We start from the raw sequence: 26,754 nt of genomic DNA, 5'->3' as shown, positions 1-26,754 counted from the left end.
TGTCTGTATCATACCTATGCCTTAATGGGCACTGGTTACAGTTCATTGATTGGGCACTGGTTACGGTTCATTGATGGGCACTGGTTACGGTTCATTGATGGTCACTGGTCACGGTTCATTGATGGGCACAGATCAAGCTACATTAATGGGCACAATTCACGTTACATTGATGTACCCCCTGTCAGGGACTTACCTTCCAAAATCGTCAGCCCAGCATTGGGCTGAGACAGCGGCGTGCATCAGCGGGACGTGCGCGTGTGTCAGTGGCGCGCGCACATGCGCAGCGGGAGCGCGCGTGTGCACGTGAACCCTCCTTGGCGCCAAAACGCCTTTAAAAGCTCAGTCCTTGCTTCCTGCAAGTTGCTGTCTGATCTGCAGTCCCTGATTGAACTTGAACCTGAGAACCTGTTTACCTGATTGAACTTCTGATTGAACTTTGTGACCCGGCTTGTTTGACCATCCGTACCGCTCCGATCCTGACCCCGGCTTCCATTGACCACCTCTTCAGATTGACCTACCGTTGCCAGACCTTCCTGCTTGTACCCTGATTACTCTTCTGCCTGCTGCATCTGATTACCTGAACCATCTGTTGTGACCCGGCTTACCTGACTCTGCTTCCGTCTGCTGTCATTGATCTAATCATCTTCCAGCCTACCCTTCCAGAGGAAGTCAGCACCTGCTTCACCTACCCAGCACGCCGGCACTCCTACCCCGCCAGGCTCCTGAGTCTGCTGTCCCCAATCCGGCAGCTCACGAGCCGGAGCTGTAAGAGAGGCCTCCTCCTACCATCGGGCTCTGGCTACCAGGTACGTGATACATAACAGTATCAGACAGCCATGACAGAGCCTTCAGGAGTGGCCCCGGCCATGGAGGAGATTTGTAAACACCTCGCATCTCTCACACAAGCTGTAAAGAACCTACAGGACGGCTACATGCGACTGGAAGGTCAAATACAGAACCTATCCGGAGACGCAGCTCCTACATCCGCTGCCAGATCATCTCCATCGGCCGCTGCTCCATCCGTAGTAATGCTACCGCCCGAACCCAGAGTTCCGATGCCTGAGCGATTCACCGGGGATCGTTCCAAATTCCGGGATTTCCGTAATGCCTGTCAATTATATTTTGCCCTTCAACCAAGGACTTTTTCCCTAGAAGCCACTAAAGTGGGATTTGTGGTTTCTCTTCTTCAAGGAGAGCCCCTAGCCTGGGCACACCGATTATTGTAAGAAAATGGCACCAACACAGAGACTTTACTAGCTTTCTTTCGGGTCATGGCACAAATGTATGATGATCCTCAGCGGACTACCACTGCGGAGGCTGCCCTGCTCGCACTTCAACAAGGCCGCCGAGCAGTGGAGGATTATGTCACGGACTTTCGCCGCTGGAGTGCGGACACCCAGTGGAACAGCGCAGCTCTGCGACACCAGTTCCGCCTGGGACTTTCAGAGGCCTTAAAAGATGAATTGGCTCGCATCGGGGTTCCTGATACCTTAGAAGATTTGATCGACAAGGCTATTCAGATTGATCGACGTCTACGAGAACGACGGGCTGAACGTTCTTCTCATCTGAGTCGTCCAGTTTGGGTCACTACCAAAGCACCCATGCCTGCATCCCGATATCAACCACCTGTCTGCCCAAGTCCTGCCAGCTCTCCTCCAGATACTTCTGAGCCTATGCAACTTGGAGTCATGCGGCCCACATTGCCTCCAGAAGAACGAGCACGCCGTCGTCAACTGAATCTATGCCTATACTGCGGTGAGCCCGGTCATTATGTCGCCAACTGCCCCATCAAGATGCGTAAGTGCCGTTTCTCTCAACGTTTCCGCTCTCCCAGTCAATACAACCCACCTTGCTCTCTCTCTGTCTTTACAGCTCCAAGGAAGAACGATTCCGGTCAACGCAATTATTGACTCCGGGGCCTGCAGCTGCTTCATTGATGCTGCCTTTGCCAACCTACACAATATTCCTCTTCGAAGAAAGAACTTCAGACTTTCCGTTTTTCTAGCTGATGGATCCCACATTAAATCAGGACAAGTAACACAAGAAACCCTTCCTCTCCCTGCAACTACTTCCGCTGATCATAAAGAATTATTAATTTTGGATGTGATCTCCTCTCCTCTATTCCCTGTGATTCTTGGCATTCCCTGGCTCCGGATTCATAACCCTCAGGTTGATTGGTCCTCTGGAACTTTACGATTTCCTTCCCGTTACTGTCAAGAATATTGCTTACCTAAAGTACCTAGCTTTTCTCCCACTCTGCTATGCCTGAACACCGATCCCAGTTTGCTCCAGTCCGTCCCGGAACATTATCACGAGTTCCTCGATGTGTTCAGCAAAAAGGGGGCCGACTCCCTACCACCTCACCGTCCTTATGACTGCCCGATAGAACTGCTTCCTGGGGCTGAGATCCCTTTTGGGCGCATCTTTCCATTATCCGAGAAAGAACAAGATGCTCTGAAAATTTATATTGACGAAAACCTAAACAAGGGGTTCATTCTGCCGCTCACCTCACCGGCGGGTGCTGGAATATTTTTTGTTGCCAAAAAGGATCAGACCCTTTGCCCATGCATCGACTATCGGGAACTCAACAACATCACGGTTAAAAAACGATACCCGTTGCCCCTAATACCTGAATTATTTCAAAAACTAAGATCCGCCACTATCTTCACCAAGCTGGATCTGAGGGGGGCTTATAATTTAATTCGCATCAGAGACGGTGATGAGTGGAAAACTGCCTTTCGCACTCGGTATGGCCACTTCGAGTACCTCGTCATGCCTTTTGGGTTATGCAACGCTCCCGCTACCTTTCAGCATTTTGTCAACGACGTGTTTAGAGACTTTTTAGACATCTTCGTCATCGTCTACCTGGATGATATACTGGTTTTCTCTGGCTCGTTAGACAAACATCGGGAGCATGTCTGCAGAGTTTTAAACCGGCTCCGCCTGCATGGCTTATACGCAAAGGCAGAAAAATGCGAATTTGAGCTACACACCATTCAGTTCCTGGGTCTGGTGATCTCCCCGACGGGAATCGAGATGGACCCAAAGAAAGTGTCTGCCATTCTGGACTGGCCAGTACCTCTAGATAAAAAGGGGGTACAAAGATTTATAGGATTCGCAAATTTCTATAGACGCTTTATTAAAGGTTTTTCTTCCATCGTTGCTCCCATTACACAGCTTACCAGACAAAATTTCCGTTTCCACTGGAACCCCCGAGGCTCAGAAGGCCTTTGACACCTTGAAGGGACTCTTCACTTCTGCTCCGATCCTCAGTCACCCCAACCCGGTTCTACCTTTTCTCCTTGAGGTGGATGCTTCTGAAGTCGCTGTAGGGGCTGTGATATCTCAACGACTTGGGAACAAGGACTTAGTACACCCGGTGGGCTTCTTCTCCCGAAAACTCTCCCCTGCGGAGAGAAATTACGACGTAGGTGATCGTGAATTATTGGCCATCAAGGCCGCATTAGAAGAGTGGAGATACCTGTTGGAAGGTGCTGCACATCCCGTGCTAATTTATACGGACCATAAAAACTTAGAATATTTAAGAACTGCTAAACGATTGAAACCTCGACAGGCCCGCTGGGCTCTCTTCTTCTCCCGTTTCTGTTTCCACATCACCTATCGTCCTGGATCAAAGAATGTCAAGCCAGATGCTCTGTCCCGAATGTTTGACAACCCAAAGGACACCTCTACCCCTGACACCATTCTTCCAGAAAACAGCTTTCTGCTATTACATGCCGATCTTATATCATTACTTAGAGGAGCGTCTTCTGAATCTTCAAAACCTCCCAATATCCCTCTAGAGTCCAGAGATGGATTATTTTGGAAAGGAAGCCAGATTTTTGTACCCGAAAAGACCCGAGTCGAAGTTTTAAAGCATCTGCACGATCACCCACTGGCAGGACATTTTGGGGTTCGCAAAACTCTGGAACTAGTACGCCGCACCTTCTGGTGGCCCGGCTTGGAGGATTTTTGCAAGTCCTATATCAGATCTTGCCCTATCTGTAAACGGAACAAGACACCCCGAAACCAAGCTTGGGGGCTACTGAAACCACTACCTGTGCCCGATCGACCATGGAAAATGATCGCCATGGATTTTATTGTAGAACTTCCCTGCTCTGAGGGTTGTTCTGTCATTTTTGTGATTGTGGACCGTTTGACCAAAATGGCCCATTTTCTTCCTTTAAAGAATACACCTTCTGCCATTGAGACTGCTCGTGTATTCATTAAAGAAATCGTCAGACTACATGGGGTGCCCTCCAACATCGTGTCAGATAGAGGAGTTCAATTTACCTCTCGGTTCTGGAAAGCTCTCTGCAAGACGCTACAGATTGAACTTGCTCTATCCTCGGCCTATCATCCTCAGACCAATGGGCAAACTGAAAGAACCAATCAGACTTTGGAACAGTACATCAGGTGTTATACAACGTTCTCCCAAGATGACTGGGTGTCTCTGTTACCCCTAGCAGAATTTGCGTACAATAACGCCAGTCATTCTGCTACGGGGCAATCTCCCTTTTTTGCCAATTATGGTTTCAACTTAACCTTTTTACCAGACTTTCTTTCAGAGTCCTCAGTTCCGGCTGTACAGAGCACTATGGAGTTCCTCAACCGCAATAACCAACTGTTACGGGAGACGGTGACCAAGGCCCAGGCTGACAGTAAGAGGTTCTTTGACAGAAAAAGGAAAGGTGAGCTGGATCTGAGACCAGGAGACCAGGTATGGCTTTCTACAAACAATCTTAGACTAGCCTGTCCGTCCAAGAAATTGGGACCAAAATTTTTGGGACCCTTTCCGGTCAAGAGAAAGATCAATACAGTTTCATATGAACTGTCCTTATCTGATTCTCTTAAAGTGCATCCTGTGTTCCATGTCTCTTTGTTAAAACCCGCAGTTCCAGATCCTTTTCCTAATAGGGGGTCCAAACCTCCCGAACCGATCCATGTCGATGGCAACGAGGAATTCGTGGTAGAGACTGTCCTGGATTGTAGGAAAAGACAAGGACAAAACCAATTCCTGATCAAGTGGAAAGGTTATGGACCAGAAGACAATTCCTGGGAACCCGAAGGTAATATCCATGCCAAAAGACTAATACGTGCATTTTTTCTCGCTCACCCTGACAAAGTGGCCCGACTGGGCATCCGGAGGTTGCCCCTTGGGGGGGGGGCAATGTCAGGGACTTACCTTCCAAAATCGTCAGCCCAGCATTGGGCTGAGACAGCGGCGTGCATCAGCGGGACGTGCGCGTGCGTCAGCGGCGCACGTGCGCAGCGGGAGCGCGCGCGTGCACGTGAACCCTCCTTGGCGCCAAAACGCCTTTAAAAGCTCAGTCCTTGCTTCCTGCAAGTTGCTGTCTGATCTGCAGTCCCTGATTGAACTTGAACCTGAGAACCTGTTTACCTGATTGAACTTCTGATTGAACTTTGTGACCCGGCTTGTTTGACCATCCGTACCTCTCCGATCCTGACCCCGGCTTCCATTGACCACCTCTTCAGATTGACCTAGACCTTCCTGCTTGTACCCTGATTACTCTTCTGCCTGCTGCATCTGATTACCTGAACCATCTGTTGTGACCCGGCTTACCTGACTCTGCTTCCGTCTGCTGTCATTGATCTAATCATCTTCCAGCCTACCCTTCCAGAGGAAGTCAGCACCTGCTTCACCTACCCAGCACGCCGGCACTCCTACCCCGCCAGGCTCCTGAGTCTGCTGTCCCCAATCCGGCAGCTCACGAGCCGGAGCTGTAAGAGAGGCCTCCTCCTACCATCGGGCTCTGGCTACCAGGTACGTGATACATAACACCCCCCCTCCTGCCACACAACATTTAAGTGTAATTTCATGAGATAATTTATGAGGGCGTGTTTAGGGGCGGGATTAGGGACGGGCATGGTAGGAGTTGAGTGGGGCAACTGGTGGCGAGTAACCCTTATGACCTGGCTAGTAGCTCAGGACTTGAAATTTTGAGCCCTGCTGTATTATATTGGGGATGCCTAATGCAGATGAGAGGATTAGGGGTGTCAAAGCCAAGATCTGCTGGTGTTTGTGAGATTCACTTGTGAGACGCTGTTCCTCCATTTGTATCCTGGCTGTCAGAGAGAAAGAAGAAGTGCTTTGATATGGCCCCAGGCTAATACATGCGGAGTGCAATATACCTCTGTGTGTGAGGTTTCTTCTTTGGTAAGCCTCTTAATCAGATTCGGTGATGGGCCTGCCCGGAGGTCACTGCTGTATTGTGTTGAAGCACATGGGTGTTACACTTGGACTCAACTAGAAAAGTTAAAATTTGGACTTTTACAAGTTTGAATAATTTTTTTTTTTATATTTTGTAATCTATAATGTATGCTAATACAGTGGAAGTACTAAATTAGATTTATTGTTTAAAAAGAAAATAGAATCTGTCTTTTTGTGATATTTTGGTTTTGCGTACAGCAGAAGCAGTGCCAGCATTTTGTGAGCAGGGGAGCTTACAGCTTTTGCTGAACCAGAAGCAGTAGTATCATTAGGCAGGAAAACTGACAGCAAAGAAATAGGAATAGAATTGACCTTTATGCCGCGTACACACGGTCGTTTTTTGTGATGAAAAAAAACGTTGTTTTTTCTCATGAAAAAAAACGACGTTTTTCAAACTTCATTTTAAAAAACGACGTTGCCTACACACCATCGTTTTTTCAAAATGCTCTAGCAAAGCGCGGTTACGTTCAGCACGTACGGCGGCACTGTTCCATTCAAGCTCGCGTCATAACTTGCTTCTGAGCATGCGTGGGTTTAAAAACGTTGTTTTAAATGTCGTTTTAGCCTACACACAATCATTTTTTATGACACAAAAAACGACGTTTTGAAAAACTACATAAAAAATTGAAGCTTGTTTGAATTTTTTTTTGTCTGTTTTCAGAAGACATAAAACGATGTTTTCCCCACACACGGTCATTTTAAATGACGTTTTTAAAAATGTCGTTTTTTTTCATCACAAAAAACGACCGTGTGTACGCGGCATTAGAGTATTTTAAATATGAATATCGATGTATTTGCACACTGTAGCAGTTAGGCAATAGCATGATGATTGTGCTGCAGTAGTTAATCAGAGGCAATGACAGAAATATAGTAAAGTACCAGAGCTAACTGCTGTGGGTGACTGCCCTGACTATGATAAATAAAGTAGCAACTACATGAAAACACATGAGAGCCATCAGACATTTAAGGATGTGTGCATGTAGTCCGGGAATTGGAAATAAAATTACCATGGAAAAGCCTGTAGTGTTGGCTAGTGTGCTTATCACACAGAAAAGGACAATGCATTTACCTCCTGAATATGGAACAGACGTTTTGTAGTATACAGCTTGGACCTTGCTTACACAAGTGGCAAAAAAAAATTGAAAAAAAATACTGCATGGATTCAACACCTTTTAAAATGGAGAATATCAGCAATTCTAAGGATTATCTGTAGCTGTACCCTCATAAGGGCTGTTGAGTGTTGTGGTCTGTCACCCTGCCCAGCCAGGCACACAATTGTCAAGCATCAAGAGGCATGGAATCGTCCTTGCACTTGTTTTTGTATTTTTTATTGAGGGAAATAAACTTGGATGGGGATAGAGTAATTATGAGATGCATAGTTGGTTATAGAAAAAATATTAGGGACTTGAGACTATATACATATCCGGTATATACACCTCCTCTCTTCTCTTCAACCCAACACTTGCTTGCAGACTATGGGGTTGATTTACTAAAGGCAAATCCACTCTGCACTACAAGTCCACTGCAAGTACAGTACAGATGGACAATGATCCAAAACACACTGCAAAAGCAACCCAGGAGTTTTTGAAGTAAAAGAAGTGGAATATTCTGCAATGGCCAAGTCAATCAACTGATCTCAACCCAATAGAGCATGCATTTCACTTTCTGAAGGCAAAACTAAAAACAGAAAGACCCACAAACAAATAACAACTGAAGACAGCTGTAGTTAGAGCCTGGCAAAGCATCAGAAAGGTCTTTGGTAATGTCCATGGGTTCCAGACTTCAGGCAGTCATTGCCAGCAAAGGATTATCAACAGAATATTAGAAATTAACATTTTATTTATGATCATATTCATTTGTCCAATTACATTTGAGCCCCTGAAAAAGGGGGGTCTGTTTATAAAAATGGTTGCAGTTCCTAAAATATGGATTGGATATTTATGTTCAACCCCTTGAAATGAAGCTGAAAGTCTGCACTTCAAATTCATTTGGATTGTTTCATTTTATTTTTTTCTGGTGGCATACAAAGCCAAAAGTATTAACATTTTGCCTGTGTTCAAATATATATGGACCTAGCTGTATATATACAGAATCTCACAAAAGTGAGAGTTAGTGGTGTGTATGTGTTTACATAAGTTATGACTTTCAATCAACTTTATATTTTTTAAGAAAATATACAGTACATGGAAATATCTTTTAAACAAAATGTTGTACATACAGTATCTCACAAAAGTGAGTACACCCCTTACAGTTTTGTAAATATTTTATTATATCTTTTCATATGACAACACTGAAGAAATTACACTTTGCTACAATGTAAAGTAGTGAGTGTACAGCTTGTATAACAGTGTAAATTTGCTGTCCCCTCAAAATAACTCATGCACAGCCAATGTTTAAACTGCTGGCAACAAAAGTGAGCACACCCCTAAGTGTAAATTTCCAAATTGAGCTCAATTAGCCATTTCCCTCCCCGGTGTCATGTGACTCGTTAGTGTTACAAGGTCTCAGGTGTGAATGGGGAGCAGGTGTGTTAAATGTGGTTTTATCGCTCTCACTCACATGACACCTCATGGCAAAGAACGCTCAGAGAATCTGAAAAAAAAGAATTGTTGCTCTACATAAAAATGGCATAGGGCCAAGGCTATATGCCAAAACCCTGATACAGCTGTTTTACAGAACAGATTCCACTCAGAACAGACTTGCCATAGTCGACCAAAGAAGTTGAGTGCACTTTCTCAGCCTCATATCCAGAGGTTGTCTTTGGGAAATAGACATATGAGTGCTGCCAACATTGCTGCAGAGGTTGAAGGGGTGGGGGGTCAGCCTGTCAGTGCTCAGACCATACACCGCACACTGCATTAAATTGGTCTGCATGGCTGTCGTCACAGATGATGCACAAGAAAGTCTGAAAACAGTTTGCTGAAGACAAGCAAACTAAGGACATGGATTACTGGAAGCATGTCCTGTGGTCTGATGAGACCAAGATACACTTATGTGGTTCAGATGGTGTCAAGCGTGTGTGGCGGAAACCAGATGAGGAATACAAAGACAAGGGTGTCTTGTCTACAGTCAAGAATGGTGGGGGGAATGTCATGGTCTGGGGCTACATGAGTGTTGCTGGCACTGGTGAGCTACAGTTCATTTAGGGAACCATGAATGCCAACATGTACTTTGACATACTGAAGCGGAGCATGATCCCCTCCCTTCGGAGACTGTGCCACAGGGCAGTATTCCAACATAATAACAACCCCAAACACACTCTAACATCCACCAGCTCCGTGATGTCGTCATGGAGGAGTGAAAGAGGACTCCAGTGGCAACCTGTGAAGCTCTGGTGAACTCCATACCCAAGAGTGTTAAGGCAGTGTTGGAAAATAATGGTGGCCACACAAAATGTTGTCACTTTGGGCCCAATTTGGGCATTTTCACTTAGGGGTGTACTCACTTTTGTTGCCAGCAGTTTAGACATTAATGGCTGTGTGTTGAGTTATTTTGAGGGTACATCAAATTTACACTGTTATACAAGCTGTACACTCACTGATTTACATTGTAGCATGTACTCATTTTTGTGAGATACTGTATGTACAACATTTTGTTTAAAATATATTTACATGTACTGTATATTTGCTAAAAAATATCTAAAGTTTATTGAAAGTCATAACTTATGTAAACACATACACACCACTAACTCTAGCTACTTTTATCTTTTTGTTAAACTATTGTTTGATAAAGACACTAATATAGCAATAACACCATAAATCACATTTTAGAAGTGAATTATGTGAGGCCTTTCAGTGAGCATCCTTAAGGGGATCCAGCTGTTTTAATATGCACAATTAACTTAGATAAGCTGCTGATATATTACCTTGAAACCCTTCTGCTTACCTTCCTTCAGCTAATCTTGGGTAACCCGTAACTGTCTTTGATAGATGCAAGGCAAAATTTATTGAACTGTAATGCAATTTTTCTGGTAATAGATTCTGACAAATTACAGCATATTGTAACCAAATAGAAATTATTTTTAATTATAATGTGCCAAATAAATAAGATGAAATGCTGGATATTAGCAGAAATTAACAGTTCTCACCAGAGGGAGGATTTCATTTAATTGGGATACATGGTATAAGGCTTTATATCACCAAAAAATAGTCTGACTTAAAATATCTAGTTATAAATTAAAACAGATGTGCTGGTTTAATTCAATTATCCAGAAATAATGTATGTCATCTGCATCTGTCTATTTACTGATATATTTAACCACTTAAGGACCTGAAAGAATTACCCCCTTAATGACCAGGCCATTTTTTGTGATATGGCACTACATCGTTTTAACTGACAATTGCGTTGGCATGTCCTTTTTCCCCCCCACAAATAGAGCTTTCTTTTGGTGGTTTTTGATCACCTCTGCGGTTTTTATTTTTTGCGCTATAAATAAAATAATACCAGCAATTTTGAAAAAAAAATAAAACAATATTTGTTACTTCCTACTATAATACATATCCTAAATATATAAAATATATATAAAAAAAACAAATGTATTCATCATTTTAGGCCAATATGTTTTTTTCTACATATTTTTTGGGTAAAAAAATCGCATTTATTGATTGGTTTGCACATAAATTATCGTGTCTACAAAATAGAAGATAGATTTATGGACTTTTATTTATTTATATTGTTTTTACTGGTAATGGCGGTGATCTGTGATTTTTTAGCAAGACTGCGACATTGAGGCAGACAAATCTGACCCCAAGTGACACTTTTTTGGGAACTAGTGACATTATTACAGTGGTCAGTGCTGAAAAAAATGCACTGATCAATGTATAAATGACACTGGCAGGGAAGAGGTTAACACTAGGGGGCGATCAAGGGGTTAACTGTTTTCCCTGGGTGTGTTCTAACTGTGTGTGGGGGGGGGGAGCTCACTGGGACAACACAGGAACAGCAGATCTTCATGTTGTCCCCTTTTAGAACAGGGATCCTCCTTGTTTACATAGGTTGCCAGATCCGCCGGACCCGCTCGCGCCCACCGTATCTATTACAGGAAAAGACAAACAGATACGTTGTTTTGTGCAATAGAGCTGCACTGTCACAGTATATCTGTGGCGGGCGGTTCTTAAGTGGTCAACCTGTCACTGAAGCAGGCTGCAGTACCTTCTTGTTTTAAATGTACTACTATTGTCTCAACACCTAAGAAATCTGCAGTAACATGCTTAAATGATTATCGCCCAGTTGCCCTAACGTCTAAGATCATTAAATGTTTTGAGAGGCTCCTATTATCACATCTTAAAGGAGTTGTAAAGGCAGAAGGTTTTTTATCTTAATGCATTTATTATTTAATAAATATAACAAAGATTGGCAAATTGAGTATATACAAGGATGGTGGCACTATTCAAATAGCAATAAAGCTAAACATATCGATTTATGATATAAAAAATTTAATCATGCTAAAAACTCAGCATAGTCATAGCTCAGCAGTTCATAAATAAAGTCCACCAGTGTTCATAACTAAGGGCTTAAAGGGTCACTAAAGGATTTTTTTTTTTTTTTACCTTACTGCAGTCCTGGTTTCATGTCCTCATTGTTCGTTTTTGCTCTGAAGTTGCTGTAATTCTGCTCTGTTCTGGACACTTCCTGGTTGTCTGTTTCCTTTGGACCACAGTACTGGGAGATTCTAGTTTTGTTTTCAAACCCTCACTTCTCTATGGCTCTATACAGCCCAGAGGCAGCATAACATGCAAAAACGAAACTGAAACTAAAGGTACATTATATGATTGTTTTTTTTATCTATTTTTAATCGTTTTTAAAAGGAATCAGTCTCTATACCCTGTAAACAGTCATTTGAGCAAAAAAAAAATTCCTTTACAATTCCTTTAATTATAGGATCCATACACCAATTCTGAATTCCACCACCACATGAAAATAGATGTCTCCTTACCAGATGGAGATGACCCCCCATTACAGATGGTCATAAAATGCCCATAAACCTTTAGTCTTTAGCCAGAACTCAAATCATGCATCTAGCATCCAATCAGCTTACACCTGATGATTCCACTTGAACCAGTGTATAGGTAGTGCATAAAAGATAAAGGCTCCATATAGTTTAAAAACCTTAAAAACTTTTATTCAATTAAATAAAATTGCACTTACAGCATCCAAAAAGATAGACAGCCTTAAGTCTGGTGTGCCGGCCGGGGCACATCCAGACAGATCCGTCCTTTCAAGGTACGATTGCGATACAGCATGAGGTGATGTCAGCGCATCGCTGCCACTACGCGTTTCGTGATAATTCACGTCGTCCTAGTCGCGTCACCTCTTAAATAACAAACATAATGAGGCCAAGCCTCGGTCTGAGCCGCAAGCCCGCCAAACAACTGGGACCAAGCCTCGATCTGAGCCGCAAGCCCGCCAAACCAACTGGGACCAAGCCTCGATCTGGATTGCGAGTTCGTCTCTCAAAACAATACCAAGCCTCGACATGAGTCGGTTTAATTAATTAAACCTAAAACAGTTGCCTAACCCATCTCATAAACAACTAAATTGACTACAACATTTACTAGAAAGTTGCTAAAAAGTAAGTGGGGGAAATCTATCAAAACTGCTCAAACAGGGTTGCATGATGACTGGCAACCTGAGGCTCAGAACAAGGAAAAATCCTTACAGATTGTGGTGGATGATTCTAAAATTCCTATTTTCAAATTAGGCTAATTCTTTTTATTATTAGAATCACTGAAATGTTTCTCTTTCCTATATTCCTTATACTGTTTATTTGTTTTTAATACGCATTATGCATATGTATGTATGGGTATGTCACAATATTGCTTATCTTCCTTAAGGATTTTATATCAGATATTGTTTTAAAGTTATGAACCCAGCATTGAAAATATGAAGAAACAGATATTACATTGTAAAAAGTTACCATTTGAAATGGAGAAACAAAAGGACTATTATTAAGAGCAGATGTCATTCCCCCCCCACTCTCCACTCTTCACTCTCACTCCCAAACCACCCCTCCCTTCTAAATTCCTCAATTGTAACAGGAAAGCCTCCCCCTCCCCCTCCTTTTCACTCGGATCTTCTGAAAGCTTGTGTGACGCTTGGAAGGAAACTTGCTGAGCTGACAATGGACTCTTTATGACACGTGGATTCACAAGGGTGTGTGAGCATGCCCAAGAATGGATTTCCAAGAAGAAACCATCCCTATATGAACTGACCAATGAGGGCTTCGTGCCAAGGACAAGCCACACAGGGGGGGGTGGGTGAGTGGGAGTAAAATGTATAATGTGAACCAATCAGCATGCATAATGTTTTGTGATGTCATTTTACCAATAATAAAAAAAGAACTGGGCTTGGATCATGCTCTGCTGTTTTTTTTTGCCTTCCTCTGGATCAACTGTGGGTATGGAGTTGGGAGTATGGGATTGTACTGTGTTTTTTATTTTGTTTGTTTATTTTTTGTGGTTGAACTGGATGGACTTGTGTCTTTTTTCAACCTGACTAACTATGTAACTATGTAACTATATATAAAACAAATTGGCAAACAGTTCTCATCAGTTAACCACTTAAAGACCCGCCTATTGTAAATGTACGTCCCCTTTTTAAACATGGATATCTCAGTAACGGCAGCAGCTGCTGCCACAACTGAGATATCCATGTTTTCAGCGGGCGGCCGTGTAAACGATAACGGCGGTCTCCGCGGCGGATTCGCCGCGAGATCGCCGTTATCGGTGGCGGGAGAGGGGCCCCCCCCCCTCCCGCCGCTTTTCCGCGCCCTCCGCCGCTTACCGGAGCCGTCGGTAGCGGCGGAGGAGATCCGATGCTGCCGCCTGGAGAGTGAGGACTTGAGTGAGGGCAAGATGGCCCCCACCCGTCCTCATAGCTCTGCTGGGCGGAAGTGACGTCAAAACGTCAGTCCCGCCCAGCCTCTTAAAGAGACAATTTTTTTTTTGTCATTTTTTTAAATGACAAATTTTCCTTTTTTTTTTTTTTTTTTGGCATTTAAGCCTAAATATGAGATCTGAGGTCTTTTTGACCCCAGATCTCATATTTAAGAGGATCTGTCATGCTTTTTTCTATTACAAGGGATGTTTACATTCCTTGTAATAGGAATAAAAGTGATCATTTTTTTTTTTTTATATTTTAGTGTAAAAAATAATAAAATCAATAAAATTAAATAAGAAAACAAAAAAAAATTTTTTTTAAAGCGCCCCGTCCTGACGAGCTCGCGCGCAGAAGCGAACGCATACGCGAGTAGCGCCGCCATATGAAAACGGTGTTCAAATTACACAAGTGAGGTATCGCCGCGATCGTTAGAGCGAGAGCAATAATTATAGCTCTAGAGCTACTCTGTAGCTCAAAAAATGCAACTTATAGAATTTTTTAAACGTCGCCTATCTAGATTTTTAAGGGTAAAAGTTTGACGCCATGCCACTAGCGGGCGCAATTTTAAAGCGTGACATGTTGGGTATCATTTTACTCGGCGTAACATTATCTTTCACAATATATAAAAAAATTGGGCCAAATTTATTGTTGTCTTATTTTTTAATTCAAAAAAGTGAATTTTTTCCAAAAAAAGTGCGCTTGTAAGACTGCTGCGCAAATACGGTGTGACAAAAAGTATTGCGATGACCGCCATTTTATTCTCTAGGGTGTTAGAAAAAAAAATATATATAATGTTTGGGGGTTTTAAGTAATTTTCAAGCAGAAAAAACAGTTTTAGTCTTGCAAACACCAAATCTGAAAAACACCTAAGGTCTTTAAGTGGTTAATAACATAGACTAAAACATTTACGCATTGTTAATAAACGCATTCACGTCTGTATATACATTAAGGCTATAAGTGACATAAGTTCTCAATCTGTATACCCAGGCCATTTCCTGTTTGGATATTTCCCTGACAAGGGAACTCCCCCTCCAGTGTGGTTTATATTTATCTATCCCTACAAATAGCGTGTTAGAGGGGTCCCTGTCATGAATAGGGATGAGCCGAACACCCCCCCGTTCGGTTCGCACCAGAACCTTCGAACGGACCGAACGTTCGTGCGAACATTTAGAACCCCATTGACGTCTATGGGACTCGAACGTTCGAATTCAAAAGTGCTCATTTTAAAGCCTAATATGCAAGTTATTGTCGTAAAACGTCTTTGAGAACCCGAGTCTTGCCCCATGGAACATGTATCAATGGAAAAAAGTTTTAAAAACGGTCGTTTTTTTTCAGGACTCCTGAAAAAACTACCATTTTTAAAACTTTTTTCCATTGATACATGTTCCCTCGGGCAAGACCCGGGTTCTCAAAGACGGTTTCACAGGCATACTATAGACACCCAGCAGGTACAATATTTAACCACTTGACCACTGGGCACTTAAACCCCCTTTCTAACCAGATACATTTTTAGCTTTCGGTGCTCTCACAATTTGAATGACAATTACTCAGTCATACAACATTGTACCCATCTGAAATTGTTGTCCTTTTTTTCACACAAATAGAGCTTTCTTTTGGTGGTATTTGATCACCTCTGGGTTTTTTATTTTTTGCGCTATAAAAGAAAAAAGACTGAAAATTCTGTGAAAATAAAAAATAAATTCTCGTTTCTGTCATATTAGCAGGTTATTTCTCACACACAGCATATGCATGCCACAAATTACACCCCAAAACACATTCTGCTATTCCTCCCGAGTATGGCGATACCTCATGTGTGAGACTTTTACACAGAGTGGCCACATACAGAGGCCCAACATACAGGGAGCACCATCAGGCATTCTGGAGCACCCAGGCCAATTCTGACATTTCTCTCCTACATGTAAAAATCATAATTTATTTGCTAGAAATTACATAGAAGCCCAAAACATTATATATGCTTTTTTAGCAAAGACCATAGAGAATACAATGGTGGCCATTACAACTTTTTATATCGCACAGTATTTTCGCAGCAATTTTTTGAAGGCGTGTTTAAAAAAAAAACTGTTTTGTGCTTAAAAAAAACAAAAAAAACCCCAGTAAAGTTAGCCCAATGTTTTTGCATAATATAAAAGATGAAGTTACGCCGAGTAAATAGATACCTAACATGTCACCCTTCAAAATTGCACACACTCGTGGAATGGCGCCAAACTTCGCTACTTAAAAATCCCCATAGGCGACGTATTGCAAGGTATTGGAGTAATGCAGTGTATTGAGGTATTGCGGAGTATTGGGGGTATTGCAGAGTATTGAGGTATTGCGGAGTATTGGGGTATTGCAGAGTATTGGGGTATTGCAGAGTATTGGGGTATTGCAGAGTATCGAGGTATTGCGGAGTATTGCGGAGTATTGGGGTATTGCAGAATATTGGGGGTATTGCAGAGTATTGGGGTATTGCGGAGTATTGGGGTATTGCAGAGTATTGGCGTTTTGCAGACTATTTCGGGTATTGCAGAATATTGGGGGTATTGCAGAGTATTGGGGGTATTGCAGAGTATTGGTGGTATTGCAGAGTATTGCGCAGGGATGGATGGCTGGATCTGTGACTGCAGTTGTCACAGATCCAGCCCACAGTGCTGCCGCTGCTTCCGTTCTTCCCCCCTCTCCTCTCACACTGTACCGATCAGTACAGAGAGGGGAGGGAGGAACCGGCGTCATCACATGTAAACGGCCGCTATCAGCGGGAAATTAGCGATCCGTGATGCGCCGGGTCTTCTAGACCCAGGGGGCGCGCGGGAGTAGGATTCTGGGAGGACGTCCTCCCAGAACAGCTCGACTGCGCTGTAGACGTGTTTTGTCTATAGCGCGGTGGGAAAAAGGTTAAAGTAATTTTTCATTTGTTATTTTTTTTATTTAAGCATCATTAAAATCACTGCTCCTGAATCTTTAGGTGCAAACTACAGAGCACACGGCCAGTACACACCAAGTAGCTTTAGGTGCAAACTACAGAGCACACAGCCAGTACACACCAAGTAGCTTTAGGTGCAAACTACAGAGGACACAGGCAATAAGCCACGTAAGAATACTGCAGCTAGCACAATCACCTGCCTGCCAGTAAATTAGGAAGAACTGATCTAGCTAAACTATACAGTGTATAAATATATGTACAACACCTGGGATGTATATATATCCTCTACACACTGTAACATTAACTGACTAGCCTGCCTGCCTGCCTGCTTTATCTACCTGCAAAAAATGACACTCTCTCTGTCCTCTCTTAACCACCGCAACACACTACACAAAGCCGACCTGCAAGCAGCCTTTTATAGTGTGGGGTGTGTACTAAACCCCCTGAGCCATAATTGGCCAAAGCCACCCTGGCTTTGGCCAATTATGGCTCTCCGTTTTTTGAGCACTGTGATTGGCCAAGCAATGCGGGTCATAGTGCATGCTTGGCCAATCATCAGCCAGGGATGCCACAGTGAATTATGGTCTGTGAAACGTAACTCGAATTTGTTGCGAACGACCCGTTTTGTTCGTATTTCGCCGAACGATCGAACATACAATGTTCGAGTCGAACATGAGTTTGACTCGAATACGAAGCTCATCCCTAGTCATGAACAAGGTCGTAGTGTCTTGATACAGAATGGTTTTTAACCACATCAATACCAGCCCATTGTAAAATGACGTCCACAAAGGACCTCTACCGATCCGGGTGGACGTCATATGACGTCCTGGGCTTTGTGGGGGGATATCTGAATGATGCCTGCAGCTAGAGGCATCATTCAGATATCCTTCTTTTCTGCCGGCGATTCTGCACAACGTAAGAACAATCATAGTGGCGATTCCGCCGCTAGATCGTTCTTACAGGCGTCGGGAGGGGACATCCCCCCCTCCCGCCGCCATCCGGTGCTTCCCCGGGCTCTCCCGTGCCATCGGGGGCCCGGAGAACGAATCGCCCGGTGCTGGCAGGAAGCATAGAGATGACTGGTAACCAGATGGTCACCAGTCATCTCTATGACCATCGGAGGACCCGGGCGCGATGTGATGACGTCACACCCGGGTCCCCGTAAGTAAACAAAGCCGCAATTGCGGCTGCTAAGCAACAGTAATCATGAGATCGGTGAATTTTTTTTCACCGATTTCATGCTTTCCAGCCTGGAGGAGAGATGTGGGGTCTTATTGACCCCGCATCTCTCCATAAAGAGTATCTGTCACACACATTCCTATTACAAGGGATGTTTACATTCCTTGTAATAGGAATAAAAGTGATAATAAAAAAATAAAATAAAAAAAAACTGTAAAAAAAAAATAAATATGTAAAAAAAGAGAAAGAAATACATTTTTTTTTTAACGCCCCTGTCCCCAGTAGCTTGCGCGCAGAAGCGAACGCACACGCAAGTCTCGCCGACATATGTAAACGCCGTTTAAACCACATATGTGAGGTGAGAGAGTGGGTAACCGCTCAAAGAGAACCAGGTAATCTGATTCCTGTTGTCCGAGCCACGGGTGCAGGCAGTGCAATCAAAATGCAGGTTAGGATGAAGGAAAAAAGCTGGGACAGCCGCACTCCAAAAAAACTCCTCCTTTAATTAAAAATCACAAAATACATGCCACAGCAAAAAACAGCACAACAAAAGAAAAGCTGACGTTTCGCACTATGCCTTAGTGCTTCTTCATAGCTATGAAGAAGCACTGAGGCCCCATACTCACGACCAAACATGTTTGCTGAAAGTGGCCCGCGGACCAGTTTCAGCATACATGTTTGGTCGTGTGTAGTTACGAGCGTACAGAATTTCACCGTACATTTGCCCGCCGGGCCGTTTTTCAGCAGACATTTATTTCCAAACTTGTTTTAAAACCGTCCGCTCAAATCCTGTCCGAACGTACATGTTTGGTGGTGAGTACACAAAACCAACGTACAAAAACCCCGCAGATGCTCAGACAAAATGAGGCCACGGGAGCGCTCGTTCAGGTAAAACTCACGTTTGTTTGGGATATGGCACATTCGTCAATAGAAAGATTAATTCTAGCAATAGAACACTGAAGCAAAACACACAATAACCAACGCTTGATGCCGTCGTTTTCTTCATTCTTCTCTTGCTATAACTAATCAGTTATTTAGCTCATGTTATTTCAACTGAGTTGTTCCATACTGAAAAGTGACATTTGTTAGCTGTGATGTAGTAAGATTTTTGCAAACTTTTATTGGCCCGACGTATCATATTTTTAGTGGTCCTCCACATTTCAAATTTTTTGCTTTTAATGTTTAATGGTTATCTTTCCCACTTTCTTTAGGTGTTTATAGTTATGTCACCATTTAGAATATTTTAATAGGAAATAGTTTTGATTTAGCTTTTGTTTGTATATTTAACAGGATTTTTTTGAAGGTTGTTTAAATTGTCTACCATGTTGGCACACCAAATGACCCCCCCCCCCCCCCCCACATGAGTTAGTGAATATTTTAGATTAATCATTTTATTTGTTTGTAATGTTTGATGCCTAAAATAATACCCACAGTATTACAAACAATAGGCACGTTTTTCAAATCAACAAAAAGGCTTTTATTTGAGCAAATTATAAAAAGGATCAAAAACAGAATGGCAGCACTTGAACAGCTAGCAACATACATGCAAACTTGCATTTGAAACATGGTGAAGGATAAACTAGCCAACCTCAGGAAGCACACAAAATAAAATCTGAAGCAGCAGCACATAACCAAAGGAACCCAAGCTGTGGTAGTCCAAACAAGATGCCATTTGTGGGGGATCAAATGGAAGGCAGGGCATCAACGTCTCCTCTTCCTTGCAACCTTCCTTCCAGGCTGCCTTCCAGCGGGTCTTCCCTGGGCCCTTGCAGGTGGGGATGATGTGGCAGCAGGAGAATGGTGTTCAGCAAGCCGGGCCGGGTCACATAGCCCAGTGTCTGGGGTCAGCAGCTCCCTCTGCATCCACCAAAGGGCCTGGTTGATGATGCCCTTGGCCAATTGCCTCTGCTCCTCCGTGCCTTTATTGAGGTCATGTGCCACGGAGGCACTGTAGGCCTCAGTGGGGTTGAGGGGGGCCCTCATGATGGCACTCGCCTCCTGAATCATTTTCAGGCTGGCTTCCTCCACTGCCCCCAATTTCTTCTTACGGCCTGGTGGCCTAATATAAAGGGGAGGAGCCTGGCTGGTGGTGCTTGTCCTGGGGAGCTGCTGAACGCCACTGGGCCCGGCCTCCTCCTGGCTGCCACTGACCCCTTCGTCCTGGCTGACAGTGAGGAGAGGATCTGCCACCTCCTGGCTGGTCTCTTCTTCCTGTGTAAAAAAAAGGGACATGTTGTAATATATTTAGGAATATACTCACTCACATTTTCATGCTTGAATCTTATTTTTTGCCTTGAATTTAAACTTGAAAACAGACTCACCCTCTGACCCCTGCAGTTGTCATCCCTGACACCTATTTGTTTGCCCACGATTTTAGATTTTTACTTCCCAGCTTGTATTTTATTAACCAATATCAAGTCAAGAATCAAACAATAATTAAGATTATTACATAAATAGTTATGAAACTACTATACCTCATCATCGTAGAGGCGCAGATCTGCCTCTCTGTCAGCCAGGCCCTCTTCATCCGACTCTGCAGGGCTGTGGTGATCTGGGGAAGTCCCGCTGGGAGGTAGCGTGGAGGAAAGGTTGGGATTCAGACTTGACATTGATGGCCTGCCTTCCAGTTGATCCCGCAAAAATGACATCTGGTTGTAATACCACAGCTTGGGTTCCTTTGGTGGTCTTGCTGCTGCTCCAGATCTTAGCTGCTTTTGGTGAGCTTTGTATGCTCTCCTATATGTGCCCCTGAGGTTGGCAAGTTTATCCTTCACCATGTTGGCACTGCATTCTGGCACCCATGTCCTCATGTATGCTGCTAGCTGTTCAAGTGCTGCCGCTCGTACGTCCTTATTGTGGTAATGGTCCTGCTTTGAATCCCACAGGATGGGCATTTCCCTAAATTTATCCAGCAAGTGCTGGATAATCTCTTGGCTCTGCAGGAGATCCATTGGGAAATTAGGATTTACTCTTTTTTTTTCTAGATTGAAAAAATAAAAAGAAACCAAAAACACTATTAAAAAAAGCCTCAGCATTTACATTGATAGAATATGTTGTTTAAAAAGTAGTACCTATATAGAAATACAAACACAGTGTCTCTTGTTTAGAAAATGCTGGCCAGCTCTGCCCCATTGGTTGGTTTTAGCTAACATTTTTTTTATACATGCCGCCCCTTTGGTTACATTGCAGGAAATAATATAAATCTACAACCATACACAATTATTAGAAATGACAGCATTCATCAAGGCACTATTGCATGTGTAGATATCCTGCCCCTCAGCATTGATTACATGAAAGAAACTTCCTAATGACCTCTGTCCAACCAACACAGAACAATACTTGGCCTGATCTGAATACACCCTACATAATTGATAATGAGTCACAGCATTTTTGACCTCTCTATTTTGTGATGTCTACAAAAGCATTTGGGTACGAAAATCACATTCTGGTATCCAAGAGACATAATAGCTTAATAAAACTGTGCAACCAACAGACCAAACCCCCATCCCATTGCTCTACATTTTAGAGCCCGCTGCTGATCCCATGTTTAAATTTCTTACCTGCCTCTCTCACAATCCTCGTTTCTTCCGCTCGCTGAATTAACACGTAACCTACGTAATCACGTCAAGCGCCTTTTATCCACTCCGCGTATGTATGAAACGCCGCCCTCGTCACCTTTGCCATGCCCCTAATCAATTGAAAAAGTAAATATGGCGTTAACTGTGTAGGTTCTGGAATCGCGCGAATATTCTCCGCGTAACCTACGTCAATACGTTGTTGGCATTCGCGACACTCCGCATATGCAATAATCCCCGCCCTCATCTCCGCCCCTGACGGGACATTTCCTCGTTTCCACGCCCCTAATCTCTGTGGGAAGGAAAGATGGCGATGTCACACGAGCGGGCACGGAGCTCTCATGGCGCAAGTGAAGGGACAGAGGCAGGACCGTCCCGATCCAGGCCTAAAAGATATAAAGCCACTAATATGTCGTTCGAAGAAATGGTGGAGTTGGTTTACATCATGAGGAGGAAGGATTATGATGGTGAATGTGGGCCCTACAAAACACCGAACCGTAGGAAGTCACACATAATGGACAAGGTGGCAAGGAGAATGAGGAGAATGTTTGGTGTCACCAGGTCAAAGGAGCAACTACGGAAGCGTTGGTCCGATTTAAAATTGAGGGAGCCACATCACATGAAGAAGATACTCAAAATTCTGCGTAAAAGTAAGTCCATATTATTTAAGGGGGGGGGGAATGTCTGCAATAATGTGTTGACATGTATTTTTTCACATCTGCCTCCTTGGCCTGCTTGTACTTTTGAACACGTGTAGATACTGTATTGTGTTTATGTCAAATAACAACCTTAAACAAATTTTGTGAAATAGTAAACACGCGTAATATGACATTGTTTAGCAAAAATGTGACGTTACTCCAGGAACAACACACCTGGACATGGCTGACTGGCCCCAAACTTGGTTTTCCAACATTGTTGAATAGCAAAATCACAGAAATTAAATTGAGTGAATGTGACAGGCAAACAAGATTCATTCTCCAAAATGCAAATAAAGTTGATGTTTTAACATCTTGAAATGCAAAGCACCTGTGTCTCAAAAATCAAAGTATATTTATTTGGAGGGTCGACGAGAATTAATGTTTTGGGGGGACATCCATTTGTGTCACTTCTTTGCAAAAAAGGGGCAGGATCAGAGCTTGGCCTAGAACTACGCCAAAAATGGAGGATTGCTGAAAGAATAAACAACCAAAAATCATCATAAATGTATCGTCTATGCAATGTGTGCGATTTATGATATCCAATATCTGTGTGCTGATGAGTATCCCTTTTGTTTTTTATTATTTCTTATAGGGGAAAGAAGACGCCAGCAATTGGAGGAGGCAGAGAGGGCCAGACACCCGGAAAATCAAACACCTCCACATGTTGAGCAGGAGGAGGCTGGGGAAGGAAGAGAGGAGGATGTGGAAGGAGAAGAGGATGTGGAAGGAGAAGAGGATGTGGAAGGAGAAGAGGATGTGGAAGGAGAAGAGGATGTGGAAGGAGAAGAGGAAGGAAGAAAGGAGGAAGGAAGAGAGGAGGAAGAAGTTATTTTGGACTTAGAATTTATATCAGATGAAGGGCAAGTGGCGGAAGAACAATTTGGTGAATTGCAAGAAGGTGGATTGATGGATGAAGGAGGAGTCGAAGATGATGGGGAGGTGGTGGAAGAAGGAGGAGTGATAGAAGATGATGGGGAGGTGGTGGAAGAAGGAGGAGTGATAGAAGATGAAGAAATTGGGGATGTGGAAATTATCAGGCCATCAGGTCAGTGTCACCCCTATATTAATAGGGCCAAACATATGCAGATAGGCTGGAAATTATTTACATATTTTGAATGCCAATTTGTTTATTTTTAGGGGATGAAGATGGAGTAGCACATTTTTCACGTGCAAGTGCTTCTATAATTGTACAGCAACTAATGGAGTGCAGCACGGAAATGGACATTATGCGGGAAAGGATGCTAGTCATGGAGCAGAATGTGCGAAATGTCATTTCAGAGTGTAGCACGGAAATGGAGAACATGCGACAAAGGATGCTAGTCATCGAACAAAATTACAAAAATATCATTGACATGATGGGCCGTGTCAAAGACTGAACCACAGAAGCCCATCCCCCGCCCACAAAACCCTTTTTAATTTTAGTACTTTATAATACGCCAAAATTTCTAAATGCACACACAGTGTGCCAATATGTGCTATCTGCCATCACAGACTATCTATTGTCTGTGCTTTGTGGGTACAAACCCCTCCTCGATCCTCAAGTAGTTGAGAGGAAGGGTTTGCTCCCACAAAACACAGACATTGATCACCCATGATGTCAGATAGCACATGTGGCCATTTGTCTGTTTAACCAATGACATTTGGCGAGTTTTCACTGAATGTGTGCATTTAGAAATTTTGGCGTGTTCCAGTGTGAAAGCACACCATCCATATGACTGACTGCTGTTCTTTTTTTAAATTTTTGTTTGGTGTTGATCTTTTTTGGTTTGTAAATGTTTCCAGTTTCAGATCACAAAACGAACAAGAAATCTCACCTAAAGAAAGAAGTTAACTAATTTTTGTAAATAAACCAAAAATTTTTGTGTTGTGTTAAAATCTTGTTTAAAAAATTAGACACAAACAAATACAAAGCCAAAAACTTTTTGGTATAAAAAAAATACACAACAATTTATAAATGTAAATAAATGTCTTAGAAACAAATACCCAAAAAAAAAAAAAAAAATAAAAAATAAGCCAAAAAATGTCTACATAAATTAGTCTGGGTTATTGGAAACCAAACTAAATAAGAACTTAAATTTTTAACCAAAGTCTAAAAAAATTCTGTTTAGAAGTGTGTATATATATATATATATATATATATATATATATATATATATATATATATATATATATATATATATATATATATATATATATATATATATATATATATATATATCTAGAGATAGATATATAGGAGACAAGGCCAAAAATTCTTGCGTATAGTTTCAGTGAAATTATTCTTACATTGTGTTTCGATCATTATTATTGCTAATCACTGTCAATAAAGACAAAAAAATAAATAATTAAAAGCCAATATTTTGTCTGAAGAATTTGCAGGAAATGTTTTCTGCCTAAAAATACACATTTCTTGTTAAAAAATGACTAAAATAAAAAAAAAATAATGAGACATCAAAATCAGAAAAATGAGTGGCTTCTTATTTCTAGACTGAATACCCAGTTAGTAGATGAGTGAATAATGTGCAAATGTGGTTAGTTAATACATCTGAGTAAGTAAATTTGGCACTAGAAGTGCACTATTTTTGGAGAGAACCTGGAAGACAGAAAAATAGAGAAAAAGCAGTAATGACAAACAACTGTATAAAGTCCAATGGTCTAATTATTTATTATTTGTGAGAATATTCCTTTCTTTGGGGGGCCGAATTAGAAAGAAATATGATCTGGCATAGCAATGGCCCCCCGACCCATGAAGTACTCAACATATTTGTCGCGTACCTCACGAGCAGATTGGGGGGCCAAGCCAGCGCGACCAGTGTCCAGGCCAGGAATGTTCTCTGAGGGTAGTCCTGCCTCAGAGCCCATGGAGGCTAGGTACGTCTGGGAGTGCCTGCGTAGAAAATTGTGCAAAATGCAGCAGGCAAATATAACGGTGTTCAATTTATATTCCGCCAAATGTATCGATGTCAGGAACAGGCGGAACCGGTTGCTGAGGATCCCAAAGGCATTCTCGACTACCCTCCGAGCCCTGGACAACCGAAGATTGAACACACTCCTCTCTGAGGTGAGGGTCCTCTGGGGAAAAGGCCGCATTAGGTGAGGTCCAAGGCCGAAAGCCTCGTCCGCTAGGAACACAAACGGAAGTCCTTCCACATTATCTTCATCTGGTGGCAATGCCAGACCACCAGTTTGGAGACGATCATAGAAATCAGTCCGTGCGAACACTCCCCCATCTGACATCCGGCCGTTCTTCCCCACGTCCACATATAGAAACTCATACTGTGCCGACACCACCGCCATCAACACGATACTATGATAACCCTTGTAATTATAATAGTAGGACCCCGAGTGGGGTGGGGGCACAATGCGGACGTGTTTCCCATCTATTGCTCCACCGCAGTTAGGAAAATCCCACCGCTCGGCAAATTGGGAAGCCACAGACTGCCATTCCTGTGGTGTGGAGGGTAGCTGTGGGGACAAACAAAAAAAGAGATTTAGTACTTTGGCACATAAACATTGCAAACATAATCCTACAAGCATCCTTGTGCAACTTTACATTTTTTAAATAGCATTTGCAAATTATGAAGGGAGAATTTCGGGGCCCAAATATATAGGCCCACTTAATTAATAAGAGACTCCACAGCCCTCTGATGGGGACAAAAACACTTTGAAGGGGGGGTGGGGGGTGTTTAAACTGTTTTTAGAAAACAAAAAAACAAAAAAAAAAGTGGCATGGTGGGGGTTGGCCCGAAGATAGCATGCTGGACAGGTTAATATTGGGTAAGATCAAAATATGCAGGTAGGCCAAAATAAAAAGAACATGTAAAAGCTGATATCAACATGCATAGTGAGAAAAGGGAACGTTAGTTAAACACACAGCATATCTGGGAAATAAAATTAAAAGTTAGTTTGCAACATTATTATAGACACATTGTGAGGTTAAAATGAGGAAACTTACCTTCATATACTCCTCGTGCATAACTTTAATGATGGCAGCACACGTGTCCGGTATGATGACCCCAAGCGCCTGCGGAGAGATGCCTGTTGAGAACTTGAGGTCCTGCAGGCTCCTCCCAGTCGCCAGGTACCGCAACGTGGCAATAAGCCTCTGCTCGGCCGTGATGGCTTGGCGCATCACAGTGTCCTGCCTCGTGATATAGGGGGACAGAAGTTCCAGCAGACTGTTGAATACGGGGTCCGTCATGCGGAGAAAATTCCTATAGTCATTAGGATTATTCTCCTGGAGTTCCCTAAGCAGAGGCATATGTGAGA

At 42.9% G+C, this 26,754-nt stretch overlaps 1 protein-coding gene across 1 annotated transcript in view; it reads right to left on the bottom strand.

The window, feature by feature from the left end:
• MMRN1 (multimerin 1) overlaps positions 1 to 26,754 on the bottom strand; it is a 211,405-nt gene that overhangs the window by 55,895 nt on the left and 128,756 nt on the right. The window lies entirely within an intron of this gene.

The sequence above is a fragment of the Rana temporaria genome, chromosome 1 (genome assembly GCF_905171775.1).
Source record: "Rana temporaria chromosome 1, aRanTem1.1, whole genome shotgun sequence".
Taxonomy (NCBI): domain Eukaryota; kingdom Metazoa; phylum Chordata; class Amphibia; order Anura; family Ranidae; genus Rana; species Rana temporaria.
This window is presented reverse-complemented; position numbering and strand designations above follow the sequence as displayed.